At 36.4% G+C, this 14,633-nt stretch overlaps 1 protein-coding gene and 1 pseudogene across 9 annotated transcripts in view; both read left to right on the top strand.

Annotated features, from left to right (window-relative positions):
- Positions 1-14,633, top strand: part of CDH18 (cadherin 18) — a 1,101,027-nt gene that overhangs the window by 672,219 nt on the left and 414,175 nt on the right. The gene's annotated exons all lie outside the window — the stretch shown is intronic.
- LOC111546714 lies at positions 8,954-9,692 on the top strand (annotated as a pseudogene). Its single transcript, XR_002732886.2, has one exon. The product of XR_002732886.2 is annotated as a glutathione S-transferase P pseudogene (transcript).

The following is a 14,633-nucleotide window of genomic DNA, read 5'->3' as shown; positions in this document are numbered from 1 at the left end:
TTGGAGAGGATGTGGAGAAATAGGAACACTTTTACACTGTTGGTGGGATTGTAAACTAGTTCAACCATTATGGAAAACAGTATGGCGATTCCTCAAGGATCTAGAACTAGATGTACCATATGACCCAGCCATCCCACTACTGGGTATATACCCAAAGGATTATAAATTATGCTACTACAAAGACACATGCACACGTATGTTTATTGCGGCACTATTCACAATAGCAAAGACTTGGAATCAACCCAAATGTCCATCAGTGACAGACTGGATTAAGAAAATGTGGCACATATACACCATGGAATACTATGCAGCCATAAAAAAGGATGAGTTTGCGTCCTTTGTAGGGACATGGATGCAGCTGGAAACCATCATTCTTAGCAAACTATCACAAGAAGAGAAAACCAAACACCGCATGTTCTCACTCATAGGTGGGAACTGAACAATGAGCTCACTTGGACTCGGGAAGGGGAACATCACACATTGGGGCCTATCATGGGGAGGGGGGAGGGGGGAGGGATTGCATTGGGGAGTTATACCTGATATAAATGATGAATTGATGGGTGCTGACGAGTTGATGGGTGCAGCACACCAACATGGCACATGTATACATATGTAACCTGCACGTTATGCACATGTACCCTAGAACTTAAAGTATAATAAAAAAAAAAAAAAAGTTTTGGAAAGTCAAAAGTTGTGTTAGGATTTTTGACTGTGCAGGGATTGGCGCCTCAACCCCCACCTTGTTCAAGGGTGGAATATAAAAGCAAAGCAGACTGAGGTATCAAACTTTGCCAACAGAAGAAAGAATGTAAATTGCTAATAAGGGAAGAACTTGAAGAAAAGAAAGACAACTGAGAAATGAACTGGGAAGGAGTAGCAGAAGACAGCACTGTCTTTCAAAAACAAATTAATAGAAGACTCTCTAAAGTTTAGACTAAGAAATCAAAGACAGATTCAGGCAAAAAAAGATGCTATTTTTCATATATTTCTTAAAAGAAAGCAGTATGTTTTAGTGCAACATCAAAACTCCCTCACACCACTTATTTTCTAAGAGGGTGTAAAGCACAAATAATTCTTTTCTTATGGAACTCTATCACATAGGACATTTAGTAAGGTTAATTCTTTCCCTCGGGGAGGCAGTAAAGTAATTAAGATTAATAGTTGGAAAAAAACTATTTTGGTAGTATCACCACAAAACAATGTTAAGTTACCACCTTCCTTCTACTATTATATGACAAATTTTTGGCAGAAATTTTTTTTTGTATTTGTGCGTTTCTTTCTAGAAGTATTGTCTCCAGCTCTTATGAAACTATTGACTTGTTTCATTTTGTTTCCTTTGGCAAATAGTGATTGATTCCTGGGTCCTAAAGAAGCCAGTATTGCTAGGTGCTCAAAATGCATAAAATTCAAATTGCTTTGATTATTTGATTCTTTTATCTTACTAGAAATTCATATTTCTCAGTACTTTTACAATCAATAATCGCATTCACTAAAAGCCAAAAATTTAGTAGTGTGTGGATATATACATATACACTCACACAAACATATATGTAAAAAGAGTGTATATACACATATATGTGCAATATAAATATGTGTACAATTTACTAGTGTATATGCATTTATATATCCACATACTTATGTGTGTATATAGACAGATAGGTCCAAACATAAAAATAAACAGTTGACTACCTAACCTAGTAATGTCATGCTAATTGCATTTTTTTTCTTTTACTAGGAGTATAGAGGGTGTCTCATGACTCTGGGGAGAATGTATAACTTTATACAGTTGATTTAGGCCCAGAGATTTACATTACTGTAAATGCATACCATAGGATGGTTTTCTTTCCTTCAGCAGTAAAAGATAGTAAAGGTTATGCTATTTTTAGCCTACTGTATATAGGACACTATTAAATTTTGTATCAAACAACACACATGTATCCTAGAACACCATTTCCCCCATTGACTATGTCACTCCATCATATTTTGCATCTCAAAAAGGAAACAAAATAGAAGCCTACGCTATTTTAGTTTCCTTTTTGAACTAAATAACCTCAATACAAGCACACTATCTGCTCTATGATCGTAATGGTCTCATTTTTTTGGAGAATTATATTTGATAGAAGCTGAAAGAATCACATCGTTTCCATATTATTTTTCAGCTTACTTATTCTATTGCATATGAAGGTAGTTTTGCTTTATTTCTCATCCCTGTAATAGTGTCAATTCCTTCCTCATCCCATAAATGTGAACACTCCTAGCCTAATTGAGGAACAGAAGAGTTCTCAATGGTGGCGTATTTATCGTGTATTGAGAAGAGAACATTTTAATATGTTACTTCAGATGCTTCTCTAGAGTTTCAGACTTCTGGGATGTGACGGTCTCCCCTCCATCTTAGCTCAACATCACTGTCTTTTTTTTTTTTTTTTTTTTTTTTTTTTATAGAATATCTAAGTACACACATCTCTGAAGAACCACTTTCTATTCTTACACGCACGTGCACCTAACCTCGTGATATCTTCTTGAACTGCAATGAATACATACCCATTCTCTGATTTCATATCAAGTTTGCAACAGTGATAGAAAAACTGTTTAGTTTGTTACTTGTTTGTTTGTTTTGACCAAAGAGTCTGGGAAAAGTCAAAATGAACTGAAAATTTACAACCTTGGGAACTCAGCATTTGCGATCGAAGTTTCTAACTCTTTCTTGCTGCAAATTTAATATGTTCTTCACTTTCCTCTTTTACCCCTACATACCAATTCCTTCTAAAAAACACAAGGGTAACCATTACATCAACAGATATGCTTTATTTGTGTTTTTCTTTTTAGAGAAAAACATATATGAGAAAAAAGAGTATGAAAAGCATTGCATTTATTAATCTTATCCTCTCCCTTAAATTATTCATGTTTGTAGATGTTCTTATAATCGTGACTAATATGGGAGCCTGATTCTTTTTTAGTATAAAATATAAAAGTATCTAGTGTACACACTCGATATATCAATTTTTGCTTTTAAAAAATCGGTACCTCTTTTCTATATTTTTCTTGATTCCTTCTTTCGCTCCACAGTGATGGGTAGAAGGGATTGATTTTCTTTAAAATATCCATGTTCTTTCTGCCACTTTCCTGACCAAATGCTTCAAAGGCTCCTCACAGTCCCTAAGAAATGGCTAACTCCTGTGACTGGCATTCAGGACCCTTGAGAATCATCCAGACCCCACTGCTTCCTCAACCTCAGTGTCCTATCTTTGCTTTGAGTTGTCCTCATAGGCCAGTGACTTCTCCCTGTTAGAAAGCCCTACCCACTCCTATGGGGACTCCTGACATGGAGCACTTTTAGCTTTCCTTCTTTCCTCCTGCATTTCATTTGATGTCACTTACTCTTCAGGTCAAGCTCAAATCTTTCTGCCTTTATGCAGTTTTTCATCATTCTTCTATGCACACATTATCTTTCCTGTAGCATCAGTTGCCTATGAATTTGTAAGATAAAATAGGTCATTAGCAGAAAAATGAATAAATAAACTCTTCTTCACTTGCAAGTGTAATAACATTCATGGGGTAAAAGGGAAGCTTGAAATGGACAAACTAGTAGATGATCACTCATCTAAGTTTTGGTCAGAAAATGGTTTGATTTTATTCTCTAAATTTGACAAGATTCCCCACTCTAGCTTGATATCTGGCCTCATTGCTCCAATAAAATGATTCCGTTTCATGGAAACATCTTCTTGGTGCCACTAAATCCATGGATGCTCTTCAATTTTTATCTCCCTTAAACGCCCAGTGCCTGAGTCCCTAATGTGTTCATTTATCTTCTTTAAGGAAACTTCATGTGATGTGAATGAAACACATCTTTCTTCCTTAGCCCCATCCTCTGAGACTGGTTTATTTCCATTGACTTTGCTTTTACAAAGCTGTTAAATGTTTGTTGTTGTTGTTGTTGTTGTTGTTGTTGTTAATAGCTAAATGATTTGCGTCTCTATTTTTTTCTTCATCTATGCTCTCTTCCTGAGCACTTTCACACATGCCTTTAATTATTACTTGGAATCAATGACTACCAAAGAGTAACATGTAACCTAGATGACTTCTCAGATTTCCAGAGCTGTCAATCTTGCTGCTTCAATGATATCACTACTTAACATCTCAAAAGCAGCTTACCTTCCCGTTGAACACATCTAAAAGTGTAATTATCTTCACTCACCAACCCAAATATAGGCTGTTCCATGGCTCCCTGTTTTATGCCTTATGCAAAAGCTCAAGCAGGTTATCTAAAAATCACACTTTGAAACTCACTGCCTACTCTTCTATTCAATTCACCTCTTTTATGGATATTGTCTAAGTAGGTGTGAACTACTATAACAAAATACCACAGAGTAGGTGGATTAAACCACCAACATTGATTCTCACAGTTCTGGAGAATGGGAAGTCTAAGATGAAGATGCTGGTGGATTTGGTTCCTGGTGAGGGCTCTCTCCCTGGCTAGTTGAGAGCTGTCTTCTCTCGGTGTTCTCACATAGCAGGGAGAGGGAAGTTTAGTGTCTCTTCCTCTTTCTATGTGGGAACTATTATCATCATGGGAACATCACTGTTATCATCATGGGAACACCACAGTCATAACCTCATCTCAACCTAATTACCTCCAAAATGTCCTGTTTCCAAATATCATCAAATTGGCTGTTAAAGTTTCCGCATGTGAATCTGGGGGAGAGAGTGTGTAGATAGCACATGAGCATTCCATGCATAACAGTATTATCTCCTAATAATATAATCTTTCCCCTTCTCTCTAACTCTCCCATCAGCACCCTCTTCTAAACCATTATTCTGTCTTACTTACCTGGACTCATGATCCCCTCTTCTTCCCTTGCTAAACAGAGGGAAGGAAGAGCTTTTTAATAAGAATGGGAATCAGATCAGGATGATCAGCCACCAAATACCTTTCCATGGCTTCTCACTGTTCAAGGAGAGGAGCATAATCCAAAATAGAAAGTCAAGCTGACACGCACTTAGGTCTCCATACTCCGTGCCCAACTCACCCTCTCCACCTAACTCCTTGCTCTTTCAGTGGCAGCCATGGTAGCCCTTTTTCAGTTTCCTATTACTAACAGGCATTGAAAATTATCTACTCCCTCTCTGCCTGAAAATATTCCCCTACCTCCAGTCCGCTTACTCAGTAAGTGCCTACTTAGCTTTAACACGCCAGCTCAGATGTCACTGCAGGGTGGATGCCTTCCCCAGGCCAGAGTAAGTCCTCCTTTTTATGTCCTTACTGTATATATCTTTTCCAGAATTTAGAGTATTTATAATAGTTATGATTTATGCAGTTATTAGATTCATATCTTTACCCCACCTCCTAGGCTATAGGCTCCAAAAGAGAAGAGTCTTTTTCCAGTGGGTACACGTTTCATCTCCAATGTCTAGGACACATGGTAAGACTTAGATAACTATTTTTTGAAGAGATGATTATCATGTATGGCCTTCAGACACATTTTTATTTTAATCTGATGTTTGTGCTACAATGCATTCTTAGAGTACTTATTTTGTTTCATAGTTTCTTTCCCATAGTGCCTATAAAGCTTATTAATTATTAATAGAAGTAAAGAAAGATTGATTGCTTAGAAATACCTCTGACCATATGCATTTGTGAATCCATTATAAGTGAACTTACATATAAGGGTGCAACTGAATAGAGCTAAATTCTGAAGATAGGAAAAGCAAATAAATCTCCACAACATCAGTTCATAATACAGAGCTTAATGGAGCATAGATCCCTGCTGCTGTGTCCTTAAGGAAAATGTGCTTGTTTGCACTCTGGGGTAATATAAACCTGTACAGAGTGGCTTTTATTTAGGTAGCTGAGACACTTTAGAAGAATGACTATGGTGTTGCTGATTAATTTTGGCTCTAGTTCACTAGAATATATATCATAATATATTGTATATTCTCAATAAATATAAATAACACAAATTTGCAAATAGCTCTTTCCACATTTCCTCCTTATCACCTCCTATTTTGGCCAGTGTTATTGAGCCATGCTGGGGCTGATTTATTTCCTGAGAAGAAAATAAAATATCCATTTTTGAAGGTTAACTGATACATTAACAGAAGAGAAAAATCTACTTAGTTGACCCATAAAGGATGTTTATTACAGCAAGAATGAACACACAGTCTAAACTGAAGTTAATCTATGTTCATGGGTAAAAAAGATGAAAATGGCATACAATTCATTTGTATATTTTTTTTAGTTTAAAAGTGTAGTAATTATTCACCATAAAATAATAAAGGAAAGCACCAGTAATCATCACATCATACTTATTTTATTTGGCTTACTGAATCTGTTACCAAATACATTTAACCTTCTTTGTCATTAGTATGATTTCCTGCAATCCTGAAGTAAATGATAGTGCAAAATAAGAATAATGATTGCAGACAGACATCAATATGTATAGAGTTTTTGCCATTTCACCTACTGAGCACCTTTGGTTTCAGACTTCTAATGCTGTAATAATTATTAATATAATAAAAGCATTCACCAAAAGTTTCTTATATAGCAGAAGTGGCTGTCTGGGCACGGTGGCTCACGCCACTTTGGGAGGGTGAGAAGGGTGGATCACCTGAGGTGAGAAGTTTGAGACCAGCCTGCCTAACATGGTGAAACCCCATCTCTACTAAAAATACAAAATTAGCTGGGTGTGGTGGCATGGGCCTGTAATTCCAGTTACTTGGGAGACTGAGTCAGGAGAGTCACTTGAACCTGGGAGGTGGAGGTTGCAGTGAGCCTAGACCACACCACTACGCTATACTCCAGCCAGGGCAAGGAGCAAGACTCCATCTCAAAATAAATAAATAAATAAATAAAGTGAAGGAAACCACTTTACTTGCATTTTTTTTTTTCTTTAACCTTCCCAACCTCTCTATAGAGCTATTTTTATTTAGATGCCAAGGACACTTTAAAAAATATATTGTGGAGTTGCTGACTAATTGGGATTTCAGTTCACCAGGAAACGTGTCATAGCACTTTGCATTTCCTCCATAAATGCAGAAAACACCTATTTCTCCTCTCTGCACTGTTGCTATTCTCATTTTTTAGCTAATGAAGGTAATGTATCTGAGGATAGCAGATGTGCCCCATGTAAGTGAGCAATGTAGAGCTTAGATGGCTGGGCCAAAATATGAAATCAAGTCTGACCAAGTGACTCCAAAGTTGTCTCTTATCCACTGCACTGATCTACATCTTAGTGTAAATGTCCTAATAAACAGACATTAATTTTTTTATTCCATTTTGGATTTAGGGAAACCTGCACTTTACTGAGCAGATTTCAGTATTAGATTTTAGGTTAGCATTCAGGCCTGATAAAATATAATTAATTTAATCATTATAAATGTTCATCCTTATACCACTGCTTACTTGGAAGCAATGGAAATCTCAGCTCAGATGAAAATAGGCCATATGACAGATCACTTATTTTCAGCATATTTTGCATGCACAGATAATATACTGTAAAGGAATAGTTGTCAAAACCTGGAAAAAGATAAATAAACTCTAAAACATTTTTCTAACAGTTCAATATCCCCCACTTGCCAGGAAGAAAAGTTTATAAAACTATACAAATTATTTTTAGAAGGATAATTTTATTGTGGAAAATATTAATGTTTCTTATAATTATTTGAAATTCAAGTTTGTCTATATTTTTCTTAGTATACCTTTTTCCACCCTACCTAACCCATCATAGTATATAGCTAACTTTAATTTAAGATTATGGGAGATGTTCATATAATAAAAACATTTTTAATTAAGTGAGATTAAAGTTTTCATTTCTATGTATAAATAAGAAGCATGTGATATCACAGATTGAGCATTCTTAATTCAAAAATTCAAAATATGAACTGTTTCAAAATCAACTGTTTGAATGCTGACATGACACCAGAAGCAGAAAATTCCACACCCGGACTCATGTGATCAGTTGCAGTCAAAATTTTGTTTCATGCTCAACATTATTACCAATGTTGTGTTAAATTAACTCCAGGCTATGTGTGTAAGGTGTATAGAAAACATAAATGAATTTGCTGTTTATACTTGGGCCCTATCCCCAACATATCTCATTATGCATTTGCAAATATTTAAAAACAAAACCCCAAATCCAAAACACTTCGGTCCCAAGCATTGTAAATAGAAGATACTCAACCTGTGCAATGATTTTTAACCCAAGTGCAAAGTGTATTGTTTGTCAATCTACAGACAAGGGTTTGATGGACAGCATTTCTGAAACACACATAACCGTGAATTTTTTTATATGGAGATATCTTGCATTATTGATATTTTAAGGAGCCTAATTAAATAATGGTTACCACAAAGATAAACATAAAACAGAAATCTTCCTTTTAAGTTAATTGACAATTTTCAGCGATCATCATGTTCCTTTTACATTTTAGATACCTTAGGGTAGACAAAACACTATTATTTTATTATTTATCATTTAACATTGAAAGTTATCTTTCTTTTCGTTGGACTCTATTTACCTATAAAATGATGTATCACTTCATTTTGGTCAGCAGCTTATAATAGCTAATATATACGACAGCTTAGAGAGAAAGGGACAGACACAGAATTGGGCAGGTGATAGTTGTGTCTTGATTGGTTGTGGGTTTTATTTATTTGTTATTATCGTGGCCTAATCATGGATATATGTATATTAGTCTTTAATAATTGACCTTAGAATGTTGCAGCATTAACCATATTTTCTGTTTACATAGCACTCTTGCTATTTTGAATAGATGAATGAGCAGGGATACTTTTCTGAATACATTTGTCAGAATTACACAAGTTTGAACAGCACTTCAAACCATCTTGTACAAAGACTTTATAAGTTGGATTCTGTGAGTCATTCATTTTGATGCTAATATATGCAATAAGAAGAAGCCAAGAAGAAAGGGTTACAATGAGTATGTTAACAAGGTGGGGAGTTTCGTCGCCGCCACCGCGTGTGCCATCATGCCACCCTACACCGTGGTCTACTTCCCAGTTCGAGGCCGCTGCGCGGCCCTGCGCATGCTGCTGGCAGACCAGGGCCAGAGCTGGAAGGAGGAGGTGGTAACAATGGAGACCTGGCAAGAGGGCTCTCTCAAAGCCTCCTGCCTGTATGGGCAGCTCCCCAAGTTCCAGGACGGAGACCTCACCCTGTACCAGTCCAATACCTTCCTGCGTCACCTGGGCCGCACTCTTGGGCTCTATGGGAAGGACCAGCGGGAGGCAGCCCTGGTGGACATAGTGAATGATGGCGTGGAGGACCTCCGCTGCAAATACCTCTCCCTCATCTACACCAACTACGAGGCGGGCAAGGATGGCTATGTGAAGGCATTGCCCGGGCAACTGAAGCCTTTTGAGACCCTGCTGTCCCAGAACCAGGGAGGCAAGACCTTCATTGTGGGAGACCAGATCTCCTTCGCTGACTACAACCTGCTGGACTTGCTGCTGATCCATGAGGTCCTGGCCCCCGGCTGCCTGGATGCGTTCCCCTGCTCTCGGCCTATGTGGCGCGCCTCAGTGCCCGGCCCAAGCTCAAGGCTTTCCTGGCCTCCCCTGAGCACGCAAACCTCCCCATCAATGGCAAAGGGAAACAGTGAGGGCTGGGGGCACTCTGAGCGGGAGGCAGGGGCTGCTTGCCTCCCTTTCTCCAGGACCAATACAATTTCTAAGAAAGCAAAAAAACAAACAAACAAACAAACAAACAAACAAAAAAACAAAAAAAACAAGGTGTAGAACATCTTCACTAGTAATATTGTTACATTTAGGTTAATCATAAATAGTTTTAATATAATTGTTATTTTATACATTTTAAATAGATAGATGACATAACAATAGATATAGATCCAGTATAGACATATTCAATTTAATAAATTAAATCGTCATTAGGTATCTTTACATGAATCTTTAAACTTTAACCTATATTACACATATAGATGTAATGTTAATGGGAAAGATTGGGGCTAGATGGTGTTTATTTGAAGGGTCCTTTTTAAAATTATGAGACCTACATAATTAATGCCTATGGACTGCATTTACTAGTCCTATGAAATCCCTACTGCCATGGAATTCATGTCAAGTTTCTTTTTTTAACCTCTTTCACTAGGTATGAGAACTGTGGACATCCAGTTTCTATTTTTCAAATAATGAACTAATCACTAATGAATGGATTAGTTTTTCACTATCTCTGCAGATTATTCAATTGAAGTTTGATTTCTGAAAGCACACATCGTTGAAAAGTATGTTAATGGCTAGAGGAGCAAATATAACTGATGGTATTACTGAGGATGGCTAACTCACATCTAGAGTTGTTCTCAATTCAGAATTTTTTAAATATTATCTATTGCAGTAAATTCTATATCAACTCAGCCACGACTTGTCAGTCTTCCCTTTGATTCTGTCAGCCTTCATTTTAGATCATTTGCAAATCCTCCTGATTTTTTTTTTCTGATTTTTAAAATTGATTTTAATAAAGTTGTTTCACAGCCTGAGACTCACATGCTCTATGCTAAGTCACCTCCAACTGACACTTCCTATAGCCTAACAATTATTTTAAAGGTTAAAAACAAGTATATATTTAGGGAAATAATATTATCACCATATTTTTTAGCTTACCTATAACTAGTGTTGACCAATTCTTTTTGACGAATGAAAGTAAGAAAGTTTTAAAAAGTGGCTATTATATGAAACTACAAATCATAAGTATACATATACATTATATATATTTTAATGAATTGGATATGGATCTAAATGTTTTACAAATCATTGATCATACAATTTCCCTTCCAATATTTTAAATAAAATATTAATAAAAATAAAGAATTGCAAGCCATCGCCAAATGCAATCAGGTTGTGCTCTACAAGTTCATTTGTAAGCCACTGTTAGAATTTGGAACATATTTCTCCATAAAACCTGCATGATGAATGTGGTTAGAATACAAAGCCAACCTGCAAGATTCTACCTAAATCAAAATGTAATTAAAATGTAGCAACAGTATTATTATAGAGCTTGGCCATTATTTATCCAGCTGCTTCTTTGGGAAACAGTTTCCAATTTCTAACTTGGAAATTGGAATGCTTGAACTTCATTTTTCTTTTCACATCTCTAGTTATTTGCAGAATTCTCCCAGCCTTACTCTAGCCTCACCTTTCAGAAGCTCCTACTTCAATAATATAAATTGAGATTCTTTATCAGTATGGAGAAACATCTCAGCAAGAAACCATTTGCAGTTACAAGATCCTCATAAATCCCATGGTTATCTTTCAGACATGCATTTAAGACTGTACTCTATTTTGTGGTCATTTTTTGAATATCTGCATTTTTCAAGAAAGCAAATCTGCAACTGTCATGATATTTTCAAAGAAATTAAGGGCCTTCCTCCTCCTGTTCCCACAATATGAAGGTATGTTTTTATAAATTTGGGAAAGTAATACATGTGCTAAGCTAGCTCAAAATCAAATTGTAATACTTCTGTATCAATATATGATAAAATTGAATATAAGAAGGTACTTCAAATCATAAATCCAGCCCTTGTTTTTCAGATGAGAAAAGCAATCACCACATGTAGTAGTCATTTAGCCGAGTTTATTTATCTAGCTAATTTACAGAGCCGCAATTAAACACAGAGTGATGACGTTCTTTCACGTTACTCAGGAACTTATTAAGAGATTTGTGAGTTTCTTTTTGTCTGGTAATAACATTTCCCTAAGATAGACATAGATACTTACATCTTATACCCTCAAGTGTCTCTCCAATTCCCAGTCTTAACAACTTCCCACAAGCTGTCCCCTCCCCTCCCTCCCTCCCTCCCTCCCTCCCTTCCTTCCTTCCTTCCTTCCTTCCTTCCTTCCTTCCTTCCTTCCTTCCTTCCTTCCTCTTGCTCTCTTTCTTTCAACTGAGTCCCATTCTGTCACCCAGGCTGGAGTGCAGTGGCATGATCTTGGCTCACTGCAACCTCCGGCCTCCCAAGTTCAACTGGTTCTCCTTCTTCAGCCTCCCGAGTAGCTGGGATTACAGGCGCCCGCCACCATGCCCGACTAATTTTTGTATTTTTAGTAGAGACTGGGTCTCACCATGTTAGCCAAGCTGCCCTTGAATTCCTGACCTCAGGTGATCCGCCTGCCTGGGCCTCCCAAAGTACTGGGATTACAAGTGTGAGCCAGTAAGCCCGGCCTGATGTCTGATTTCGTATATGGTGTTAGTTTATGTGGCTTTATTGGATAGATCTTATTAAATGGAAGCATTAAATTATCCAGTACAAAAAGAATCCAAGTATCATGTATTGCAATTGTTTTATGCGACATATGAGGAAATAGCTGCTGATGAACATTGTAATTTTTTCTGGAGCACAGCCCAAGTTGTCAGCATGCGCTCTGGAAGGAACCCACTGTGTCCCATGAAATAACGGACACATTTTTTGGTTTTCTCCCAGAGACAAGTGGAATCTCCTTCAGGTGTTCTATTGAGTATTACCGACATGCTGCAAAGTGCTGCTCAGAGGATTTATATTTATAGTCCCTGAGGGGGGGAAACAAAAATGTCCACTTTGCTTATTACTGAAGGAACTGGCATGAGGGCTGAGGCTCATCAAATCTATCTATCTATCTATCTATCTATCTATCTATCTATCTATCTATCTATGCACACACACACACATATACATAGAGTCGTTATTTTGAGTGGTAACTACTAAAATAATGTTACATATTGATCTCTTTATATTAAATACCAGTTTATTCCTTTTCAAAAAGCACTTAGAAGCTCAGAGGTAACAGAGTACTCTCTCTTCCAAGCGTTATTCCGGAGGGAGGGAGAAAAGAACGCTATTTCAAGTGGTAAGGTTAGTAACCTACAAAAAAAATTCTAATTTTCTGGTAGTAGAAATTCTAAAGCTAAAAATATTATGATCTAACGCTTCCCCTTTAATTAACTAATTAAAAATTAACACTTCCCCTTTAAATAATTAAAAATTAATTTAATTTTTAAATTTAAAATGTGGAACACTTTGTTTTGATGTGTGGAGATGTTTATCATTATATGATCGGATTTATAGTTTTGGCTTGTCTAAGTTTTTTACAAGTTTGGAAGATATACTTAAATTATTCCGAAATAAACTGTTAGGCAAAGCTGTTGTATAGTGATATAGTATAATTATTTTAATTAAATAATGTATTTTTATATTTTGCATATTTTAACCAAGTTTTTAAAATAACACTTTATAATGAAAATGATAGTAAAAAATCATAAGACTCTATATGTCACTTATGGATTACTTTTTTTATGCCCATTTACTTGAAACAATACGGGGTGCTTCATAAGAGTTAAACAATGGAATTACCTTGCAAGATATAGATAGATAAGGCCCACTTTAGAGAGTGGGAAACCAAAGTTCTGAACTATAAAATAACACATTCAGTGGCAAGTGGGCATCCAGCCAAGATTATGTTGACAAATTCTGCATTCTTTCTACCTGTATTAGTTTCCCCCAAACTTGGCAGTTTGGAACAATAATGGTTATCTCACACCTTTTCAGAGGGTCAGAAATCTGGGCAGCTTGTCTAGGTTCTTACTCATGATCTCACACAAGATTGCCATTGGCTGAGGTTGCTTGTCCTCATCTGGAGGTTTAGTTGGCTTGGAGTTTCCACTTCCAAGTACGCTCACACAGGTTTGTGTACAGACTTCTGTTACTGCTTGCAGACTGAGCTCCACAGCCCCTCAGCACATGAGCTCCTCTGTAAGGCAACTCCCGCAAGGGCAGCTGGCTTCCCTGGGAATAAGCGATTTCCAGAGGGAGGGAGGGAGAAAGGAAGAGAGACCCAAAATGAAAGCTGCAGTCTTTTGTAAGGATCTCAGAAGTGATTTGCTATCCATTAAGCCATATTCTCTTATTAAAATGGAGCCACTAAATGTAACTCACACTCAAGGGATGAAGGATGAATCTCTACCATCTCAGTGAGGCTAGATTAAAAATGTGTCATTCTGTTTTTAAGACTACCATGCTACCATTACAGACTGCTTCCATATATGTTTTGTCACATGTAAAGTACCACATTTATTCATTATTACGAATATGTTAAAATTGACGTCAGTATTGCTCTCACATTTTTAAAGCAGGCAACGAATTAACATATGATGATTTAATGCACGTATTTTGTTTGATACAAGATAAAATAGTAGAGTTATTTAAGGTATGATATACATGGTAAAATTTATTTAGAGTATCATGATGTTTTCAGAGGCAAAAGAACTTAGTATGCTTTTGATTAAAATAATTTTATTGTTTAGTTAGTTATTGAATGAGATGCTGAGATGTATATTAAGTCATTTTATACATTATATATCATAAGTGAAAAAAGTATTCAATAATTGGGTGGTAATGTTGAGTTACTATTTATTTCACAAATTGCCACAATATGGAAAATATAAATATTGAGTTTCCTTTTGAGGCTAACGTTTTATTTTTAAAACATCTGCCTCTAATATGATAAATTCTATCAGGAAATATATTCTAACTTTATGGTTCATAGATATTTTAATGCCTATGTGAACATTTATTTTTAGAACATTATTAAATATGTTTCTAAGATATATCACATCATACTTGAAGACTTATTT

The sequence above is a fragment of the Piliocolobus tephrosceles genome, chromosome 4, assembly GCF_002776525.5.
Source record: "Piliocolobus tephrosceles isolate RC106 chromosome 4, ASM277652v3, whole genome shotgun sequence".
NCBI lineage: Eukaryota > Metazoa > Chordata > Mammalia > Primates > Cercopithecidae > Piliocolobus > Piliocolobus tephrosceles.
This window is presented reverse-complemented; position numbering and strand designations above follow the sequence as displayed.